General features: G+C 44.8%; 1 protein-coding gene across 1 annotated transcript in view; it reads right to left on the reverse strand.

Annotated features, from left to right (window-relative positions):
• Window positions 1-8,660, reverse strand: part of LOC140494010 (uncharacterized) — a 28,844-nt gene extending 20,184 nt beyond the window's left edge. The window contains exon 1 of the mRNA XM_072592942.1: window positions 8,589-8,660. The gene's annotated coding sequence lies outside the window, so the exon portion shown is untranslated. The remainder of the gene's footprint in view (window positions 1-8,588) is intronic.
• Window positions 8,661-10,685: the final 2,025 nt, after the last annotated feature.

Consider the following 10,685-nt stretch of genomic DNA (forward strand, 5'->3'; position numbering starts at 1 on the left):
GGGGTCTTTCTTTCTTTCTCTCTTTCTTTCTCTCTTTCTCTCTTTCTTTCTTTCTCTCTTTCATTTTTTCTCTCTTTCTCTCTTTCTTTCTCTCTCTCTTTCGCTCTCTCTTTCTCCCTCTCTCTCTCTCTCTCTCTCTTTCTCCCTCTCTTTCTCCCTCTCTTTCTTCCTCTCTTTCTTTCTTCCTCTCTTTCTTTCTTCATTGTCTGACATCTTGGGGAAGGCAGAGCAGTGCTGGGTGGGTCATTTCCTGCAGCAGTGGCAGGGGCCTGGAATGAGGGCTCCTGACTGTAGTAGGCCCGAGGCATGGACTCTTGGCAGGGTCATTGTAGCTATACCTGGAGTGGGGACTTTGGAAGCCTGGGACACCCTACTGGGCTGGGTTTGAAGACACTTGTACAGAAGATGACCTCTATGTATGTAATTTCTTACTATTCTTTTTGCAACTCAAAATGGCATCGGACTGTGGCAACAAAACACTTTTCGCTATATCTTTTTGGCTTGTCCTAGGATGGATGTGTTGTCGCAGTCAAAGTGGTGTCCTTCCTTATCTGTATGTAAGGATACTAATGAGAGAGAGTCATGTCTTTTTGTGGCTAATTGATGTTCATGTATCTTGTTGGCTAACTTTTCTTGCAACTAATTTTGTAAATGACAATAGTTTTGCTTGTTGTCTGTATAGGATCTTTCAAGTTCATTAGCTGCTGTTTTAGGTGGGTGGGTTTGTGGGCTACTATGATGCCAAGAGGTCTGAGAAGTCTGTTATCTTACAAAATACTGTGCAAGGACTGTAACAAACATTACATCAGACAAACAGGCAGTAAAACTAGCCACCAAAGTACATAAACATCAACTAGCCACAAAAAGACATGACCCACTCTCACTAGTATCTTTACATACAGATGAGGAAGGACAACACTTCTACTGGGACAACACATCTATTCTAAGACAAACCAAACAGAGACACGTGTGAGAATTCCTAGAAGCATGGCACTCCAACTGGAACTCTGTCAACAAACACATTGACTTGGATCCTATTTACCACAACCTGAGAAAAATAACAGGAAATGACATCACCAACCCAAGGAAACCTAAACATACAAATAGAAAGAGGGCCAGACCACCAGTGCTTCATCCAGAGGCTCACTGATGATGTTACCTCGTAGGGTGACAAAATATCTGAAAACAAACTTTCCAGCTTAGCGAGCAAACCAACATCCAGAATCTCAACCTGAGCTACAAATCTTCTCAAAATTCACTACAGAGGAACTTCAATTATCCGGACGAGATGGGCGGGCACTATTTCGTTTGGATAACTGATTATTCGGTTAATTGATTCAGTGCCTCTCCTCTGGGGCTTGGAGTTTTGGGAAGTTTCCTGTTTCCTCGCTCTGCCTGCCTTGCTCCGTCTCTCTGTCTCAGGGTGTATTTCTGAGCAGAGATACACAGTTGTGTGTAAGGGACCTGCAGCATTGCTGAAGCCCCCCTCACTCCCCCACCAAATTAGTTCACTTGCTAAGTCCGCTTCCCATTTAGGAGACTAGGCAGCACCACACCATGCGTGAGACCCCACCCCCCATCCGACCCCCCATCCTGCCGGTTCAACCCCACCCCCGTCCGCCCCATCCACATTCCGCCCCCCTGTGCCCCCAAACGCCCCACTCCCCCCACCCCAACTGGACACCCACAGTAAGACTGCTTCTGCCTTAGGGGGGTGAGTCTCCAAAGGCAGATGCGTGTGCACACACACTCACATACACACTCACACACATACACACTCACACACATACACACTCACACTCACACACACACAGAGTCACTCACACACACATTCACACTCACACACATACACACTCACACACACAGTCACTCACACACACACACAGTCACTCACACACACACATTCACACTCACTCACACACATACACACTCACACACACACACACTCACACTCACACACACACACAGTCACTCACACACACACATTCACACTCACTCACACACACATACACACTCACACACATACACACACACACACACAGTCACTCACACACACACACACACAGTCACTCACACACACATACTCACACTTACTCACACACTCACTCACTCACACACATACAAAATCACACTTACATACACACGCACATACACACACTCACACACATACACATTCACACTCACACACAAACACACTCACTCTCACACACACACTCACACACACATACACACTCACACACACACATACACACTCACACTCACACACATACACATACACACTCACACTCACACACATACACACTCACACACCCAAAACACACACATACACACACACACTCACTCACACACATACTCACACACACATACACACACACATGCACGCACACACTCGCCCACACACACGCACACACACAACTTTTTACTGCAACTTTTTGTCAAGTTCCACCTTTGCCCTGGACAACGTTGGAGAGATTATCTGGGGAAGGGGGGTTCAGGGTACACCCCTGTGTAGAACTCCAGGGAAAGTGTTGGGGGGGAAGCGTGAGAGAGAGAAAGAGAGAGAGAGAGCAGGAGGTCAGTCATTTGGAGATGGAGTCTGATCTCCCATCGATGTCCAGGTCTGTTCTCAGCAGCATTTCAGTAAGCTGAGTTCACTGTAAACAAAAGGTGCAATCAGTGTTGGAAACACATCTTTGATGTAACGTTTCTATCAGGACCTTCGGGTAATCCAATATTCGGATTATTGATAATTCGGATAATCGAGGTTCCTCTTTAATTGGAATAGCTTCGCAACCAATTCCTCACATTAAAATCACCTCAGATTAAACTGAGGGACAGCAAGTGTTTGAGTGAAGGATAGTTTTTTTAGAACTGATCCTGTGTTCTTTTGGTTTAATCACTTTCAACTTCCCCACACCATGTCATTCAATATGGTGTTGTCAAATCAGTGGCATACTATCAGCCAATCAGATTCATTGATTAGACCCCAGCACCAGCTCATTGGAGAAATCTCTCTGCATGGTTTGCAGTCAGTGAGTGAAGCAAAGACCATTGTACGTTTTCAAATAAAAATTATAATATTTTATTGATATAGAGCTATGGGGGAAGAGCAGGGATGAGTTTGGGGATTGGTACAGGGCTAAGGTCAGAGACATAGAGTCATAGAGATGTACAGCATGGAAACAGACCCTTCGGTCCAACCAGTCCATGCCGACCAGATATCCCAACCCAATCTAGTCCCACCTGCCAGCACCCGGCCCATATCCCTCCAAACCCTTCCTATTCATATACCCATACAAATACCCCTTAAATGTTGCAATTGTACCAGCCTCCACCACATCCTCTGGCAGCTCATTCCATACATGTAACATCCTCTGCATGAAAAAGTTGCCCCTTAGGTCTCTTTTATATCTTTCCTCTCTCACCCTAAACCTATGCCCTCTAGTTCTGGACTCCCCGACCCCAAGAAAAAGACTTGCCTATTTACCCTATCCATGCCCCTCAATTTTGTAAACCTCTATAAAGGTCACCCCTCAGCTTCCGACGCTCCAGAGAAAACAGCCCCAGCCTGTACAGCCTCTCCCTATAGCTCTAATCCTCCAACCCTGGCAACATCCTTGTAAAGTTTTTCTGAACTCTTTCAAGTTTCACAACATCTTTCCGATAGAAAGGAGACCAGAATTACATGCAATATTTCAACAGTGGCCTAACCAATGTCCTGTACAGCCACTACACCTCCAATTTTGGTGTCATCTGCAAACTTACTAACTGTACCTCTTATGCTCACATCCAAATCATTTATGTAAATGACAAAAAGTAGAGGGCCCAGCACCGATCTTTGTGGCACTCCACAGGTCACAGGCCTCCAGTCTGAAAAAAAACCCTCCACCACCACCCTCTGTCTTCCACCTTTGAGCCAGTTCTGTATCCAAACGGCTAGTTCTCCCTGTATTCCGTGAGATCTAACCTTGCTAATCAGTCTCCCATGGGGAACCTTGTCGAACGCCTTACTGAAGTCCATATAGATCACATCTACTGCTCTGCCCTCATCACTCCTCTTTGTTACTTCTTCAAAAAACTCAATCAGTTTTGTGAGACATGATTTCCCACACACAAAGCCATGTTGACTATCCCTAATCAGTCCTTGCCTTTCCAAATACATGTACATCCTGTCCCTCAGGATTCCCTCCAACAACTTGCCCACCACCGAGGTCAGGCTCACCGGTCTATAGTTCTCTGGTTTGTCTTTACCGCCCTTCTTAAACAGTGGCACCACGTTAGCCAACCTCCAGTCTTCCAGCACCTCACCTGTGACTATCGATGATACAAATATCTCAGCAAGAGGCCCAGCAATCACTTCCCTAGCTTCCCACAGAGTTCTCGGATACACCTGATTAGGTCCTGGGGATTTATCCACCTTTACCCATTTCAAGACATCCAGCACTTCCTCCTCTGTAATATGGGCATTTTGCAAGCTGTCACCATCAATTTCCCTACAGTCGAGATCTTCCATATCCTTATCCGCAGTAAATACTGATGCAAAATACTCGTTTAGTATCTCCCCCATTTTTTGTGGCTCCACACAAAGGCCGCCTTACTGATCTTTGAGGGGCCCTATTCTCTCCCTAGTTACCCTTTTGTCCTTAATGTATTTGTAAAACCCCTTTGGATTCTCCTTAATTCTATTTGCCAAAGCTATCTCATGTCCCCGTTTTGCCCTCCTGATTTCCCTCTTAAGTATACTCCTACTTCCTTTATACTCTTCTAAGGATTCACTCGATCTATCCTGTCTATACCTGACATATGCTTCCTTCTTTTTCTTAACCAAACCCTCAATTTCTTTAGTCACCCAGCATTCCCTATACCTACCAGCCTTCCCTTTCACCCTGACAGGAATATACTTTCTCTGGATTCTTGTTATCTCAGTTCTGAAGGCTTCCCATTTTCCAGCCGTTCCTTTACCTGTGAACATCTGCCTCCAATCAGCTTTCGAAAATTCTTGCCTAATACTGTCAAAACTTGTCTTTCTCCAATTTAGAACTTCAACTTTTAGATCTGGTCTACCCTTTTCCATCACTATTTTAAAATGAATAGAATTATGGTCACTGGCCCCAAAGTGCTCCCCCACTGACACCTCAGTCACCTGCCCTGTCTTATTTCCCAAGAGTAGGTCAAGTTTTGCACCTTCTCTAGTAGGTACATCCACATACTGAATCAGAAAATTGTCTTGTACACACTTAAGAAATTCCTCTCCATCTAAACCATTAACACTAAAGCAGTCCCAGTTGATGTTTGGAAAGTTAAAATCCCCTACCATAACTACCCTATTATTCTTACAGATAGCTGAGATCTCATTACAAGTTTGTTCTCAATTTCCTTCTGACTATTAGGGGGTCTATAATACAATCCCAATAAGGTTATCATCCCTTTCTTATTTCTCAGTTCCATCCAAATAACTTCCCTGGATGTATTTCCAGGAATATCCTCCCTTAGCACAGCTGTAATGCTATCCCTTATCAAAAATACCACTCCCTCTCCTCTCTTGCCTCCCTTTCTATCTTTCCTGTAGCATTTGTGTCCTGGAACATTAAGCTGCCAGTCCTGCCCATCCCTGAGCCATGTTTCCGTAATTGCTATGATATCCCAGTCCCATGTTCCTAACCATGCCCTGAGTTCATCTGCCTTCTCTGTTAGCCCCCTGCATTGAAATAAATGCAGTTTAATTTATTAGTCCTACCTTGTCCCTGCCTGCCCTGACTGTTTGACTCTCTTCTGTTCTCAACTGTACCCGTCTCAGATCGATCTCTTTCCTCACTATCTCCCTGGGTCCCCCCCCCCCCCACCTTACTAGTTTAAATCCTCCCAAGCAGCTCCAGCAAATGTCCCTGCCAGTATATTAGTCCCCTTCTAATTTAGGTGCAATCCGTCCTTCTTGTACAGGTCACTTCTACCCCAAAATGATCCAAAAATGAGAATCCTTCTCCCATACACCAGCTCCTCAGCCATGCATTCATCTGCTCTATTCTCCTATTCCTGCCCTCACTAGCTCGTAGCACCGGGAGTAATCAGATATTACTACTCTCGAGGACCTCCTTTTTAAATTTCTGCCTAACTCTCTGTAATCTCCCTTCAGAATCTCAACCTTTTCCCTTCCTGTGTCGTTGGTTCCAATGTGGACAATGACCTCTTGCTGGCCCCTCTCCCCCGTGAGAACATTCTGCACCCTCTCTGAGACATCCTTGATCCTGGCACCAGGGAAGCAACACACCATTCTGATTTTTCTCTGCTGGCCACAGAAACATCTGTCTGTTCCTCAGACTGGAGAATCCACTGACACAATTGATCTCTTGGAAGCCGACGTACCCCTCGTTGCATTAGAGCCAGTCTCAATACCAGAAACTTGGCTGTTTGTGCTACATTCCCCTGAGAATCCATCACCCCCTACATTTTCCAAAACTGCATACCTGTTTGAAATGGCTATATCCACAAAAGACTCCTGCCCTAGGTGCCGACCTCTCTCACCCTTCCTGGAGTGAACCCATCTCTGTGACTGTATCTGAGACTTTCCCCCCTTCCTATAACTGCCATCCATCACATACTGTTGCTGTTGCAAATTCCTCATCGCTTCTATCTGTCTCTCCAACCGATCCACTCGATCTGATAAGATTCACAGCCAACAGCATTTATGGCAGATATAATCCCGAGTAACCCTTAAACTCTCTTTAAACTCCCACATCTGACAAGAAATACATATCACTCTATTAAAAGCCATTTTTGCTCCTTCACAATCTACAGACCCAGAAAATAACACCGCCTTATTCCTCTACAAACACTGCCCCAAGTTAAATTAATAGTCATGGCTTATATTTTAAGTTTAATCAAGAGACATCTCCAAAAATATATAATCAAGAAAGAACCCACTCTACTCACTACTGCAGACTTTCTGTAGATCACATTTAAAACAACAATTAACTTATCTGATTCTGTGCTGTGAACTTTGCCCAACACTCCGATGTCCAGCGATACACGAATTCAAACAGCAAAGGCGGTACCTGTGCAGGTTCCCTCTCTCTCTCTCTCTCTCTCTCTCTCTCTCTCTCTCTCTCCTGCACTGTCCTCACCATGTGCTTCCTTTGTCTGCTCTTTTCCCTTTTAAAACTGCTGTTGTTTTGACTTTTTTTCCCAAAGTTCCAATACAATGCAACAGCATATAAAACAGTAATTGCTGCTCCTGGAATTTGAGGAAATCACCTCCAACACCTAAAATACCTCAAAAAAGGAGCAGCCTGTTACAGCCAGAATTTTTTCCTGTCCTCCATCTTGGATTACCCAGAAGCAACAGTTTAATGTGCCCTCTTTCTATGCAAGATGGAAGGGATAATGGATCCTGAATTCATCTAATCCACAGGTGATGTCAGAGGCTTTCAACTGACATATGATTCAACTTCCTTGAGTTTTAGATTAAAGATAATCTGTTAGTTCCTCTATTAGCGAGAGACAAAGACAGAGAGAGAGAGTTAGAGGCGGGGTGGTGGGAGGGGTAGGGGGGGGAATGGGAACCCTGCAGGGGACTCATTGAATGGAAACTCTAAAAGCTGTTTGTAAGTTTAGAACTTTCTCCCTAACGACACCTTATGGGTCCACTGGGTCCACTTACAGCACGTGACTACAGCTCACTACCAGGGCAACTGGGACAGGTAACAATATTGGCCCAGACAACATCTCAGGAAAGGATTTTTAAAATTATAAATCTCAAATACAAGAGCACAAACCTTAATCTCCAGCATCATAAAAGTCAGGCTGGACCTCCAAAATAACATTGGCTGAAAACTGTTATAGAATCTTCTCCCACAGTTTAACAGCAATGTTTTCAAACATCTCCAGGAAGAGTCTGTATTCCCCCGATTTCAGATCTGAATTATTGCTGTTTTTGTCTGGGAATCCACAGTCAGAGGTAATATTCCTAAAATAATGAAAACTTGTCTTCATATAGCACTTGTCCCGTCCTGCAGGATAACCTAAAGTGATGTCCCAATGTGTTACAGTTTGCAAATTCTCAGTCCTCCTCTCCTGAAGCAATTGGCTTGGATTCTGTCTGACACTCACTCAAACAGCCATTGTTCCAATGCAGGACGACTCAACTGAGATCTGCAGGACATTCAACCGTGGGGGGAGATCACAGTCAACGTTAAAACCAGTGTGCACTTTCCAGCCGAGACCATTGGCTGCTCAGGAGCAGGAATCCCAGCTCAATTTACCCCAGCCCCTGTCAGGGGTTGGGGGTAATTGTTCTGCGATGTCACTGACATTGTGATGGCATCAGCTAGTTAACTAGTTACCAGTAACCAGTTAACCAAGGTTAGCGGTCAATGCAGTGTGGAGGATGCAGAGTTAGGAAAATGCTTTGGTGACAAAGCAGGTGGGATGGGGTTTAGAGTTGAATTGGGATAACTGGGTATGTGGGAGTAGGAATGGGGAGGGAAGGGGATAGCGGGGGAAGTGCCAGTAAGTTCAGACATGAGGGGAATATAGGAATGCTCCTTGTGAGCTTGTCAATGTAACAAAGAGGATTTTAGAACCATCCTTACCCACAGTCACACAGCTCACAAAGACATGAAAACACAGGGAATTCCAGCTTTTCCAGATGTTCCAAATCTTCCAGAGCCATTTTAAATCAATAAGTTTGTTTTAAAATATTTCTCACAAACAATCAGAAATGGAGAGATCCTTTTCAGTGTGTTACAGAGGCAGCCTCCTCCTGTGTGTATTCGATCACACTATCCCCATGCTCGGGTTAGTGTACAGCTGTAACCATGGCACTCTGTAAGGTACAGGTCTGCCCCAAGCTGGGCAATTATTTTCATGTGAAACTGGAATCAGTCCACACCCAAACCCTGGCTGAACAAGTGAGTAGGTGGAGTTTACTCAGTACTCGCCTGAGACAGGAGTTACTGTATACATTGTCTGTCCTGCTGCTCTGAGATACACTGTTGGACTGGGCTGTACAAAGTTAAAAATTACACACCAGGTTACAGTCCAACAAGTACAAACTTTTGGAGAGCTGTTCCTTCATCAGGTAGCTGTTGGGCATGATCATAGGAAACAGAATTTATAAGTGAAAGATCAAAGTGTCATTACAACTGTTGCAGTGTGTTAGACAAACCCAGATTGCTGTTAACATAGAACATAGAACAGTACAACACAGTGCAGGCCCTTCGGTCTTCAATGTTGTGCCAACCTTCTTTCCTACTCTAAGATCAGACTAACCTATATACTCTTCATTGTACTATCATCCATGTGCCTATCCAAGAGTCCCTAATGTCTCTGACTCTATCACCACCACTGGCAGTGCACTTAACACACCCACCACTCTCTGTGTAAAGAACCAACCTCTGACATCTTCCCTAAACCTTCCTCTAATCACCATAAAATTATGCCCCCTCATGAGAGACATTTCCACCCTGGGAAAAAGTCTCTGGCTTTCCACTCTATCTATGCCTCTTATCATCTTCTATCAAGTCACCTCTCATCCTTCTTCGCTCCAATGAGAAAAGCCCTAGCTCCCTCAACCTTTCTACATAAGACATGCCCTCCAGTCCAGGCAGCATCCTGGTAAATCTCCTCTGCACTCTCTCTAAAGCTTCCACATCCTTCCTATAATGAGGTAACCAGAACTGAACACAACATTCCAAGTGTGGTCTAACCAGGGCTGCAGCATAACCTCGCGGCTCTTAAACTCAACCCATCTGCTAATGAAACTCAACATTCCATACACCTGAACAACCCCATCAACCTGGGTGGCAACTTTAAGAGATCTATGGATGTGGACCCCAAGATCCCTCTGTTCCTCCACACTGCCAAAAATCTTGCCTTTAACCCTGTATTCTTTATTCAAATTCAACTTTCCAAAATGAATTGCTTCACACTTTTCCAGGTTGAACTCCATCTGCCACTTACCAGCTCAATTCTGCATCCTGTCAATGTCCCATTGCAACCTACAATGGCCCTCCACACTATCCACCACTCCACCAACCTTTGTGTCATCCACAAACTTTACTAACTCACCCTTCCATTTATCCAAGTCATTTATAAAAATCACAAAGAGCAAAGGTCCCAGAACAGATCCCTGCGGAAAGTCACTGGTCACCGAGCTCCAGGCTGAATACTTTCCATCTACTACCACCCTCTGTCTTCTATGACCCAGCCAATTCTGTATCCAGACAGCCAGATTTCACTGTATCCCATGGCTCTTTACTTTCCACATGAGCCTACCATGGGGAACCTTATCAAAAGCCTTGGTAAAATCCATGTACAGCACATCTACTGCTCTACCTTCAATGTATTTTGTCACATCCACAAAGAATTCAATTATGCTTGTGAGGCATGATCTGCCCCTCACAAAGCCATGCTAACTATCTCTAATCAAACTCTGCTTCTTCACAAATCCTGTCTCTCAGGATCCTTTCCAATAATTTGCCCACCACCAACGTAAGACTGGTCTGTAATTCCCAGGAATATCCCTATTCCTTTTCTCAAACAAAGGAATAACATTTGCCACCCTCCAGTCATCTGGCAGTACTCCAGTGGACGGTGAGGACACAAAGATCATCTCCAAAGGTGCGCAATCTCTTACCTCCTCACCCATCCCCCATCCAACCTCACAACACACCACCTCTCTCTCCCCC

Source organism: Chiloscyllium punctatum, chromosome 23 (genome assembly GCF_047496795.1).
Source record: "Chiloscyllium punctatum isolate Juve2018m chromosome 23, sChiPun1.3, whole genome shotgun sequence".
Classification (NCBI taxonomy): domain Eukaryota; kingdom Metazoa; phylum Chordata; class Chondrichthyes; order Orectolobiformes; family Hemiscylliidae; genus Chiloscyllium; species Chiloscyllium punctatum.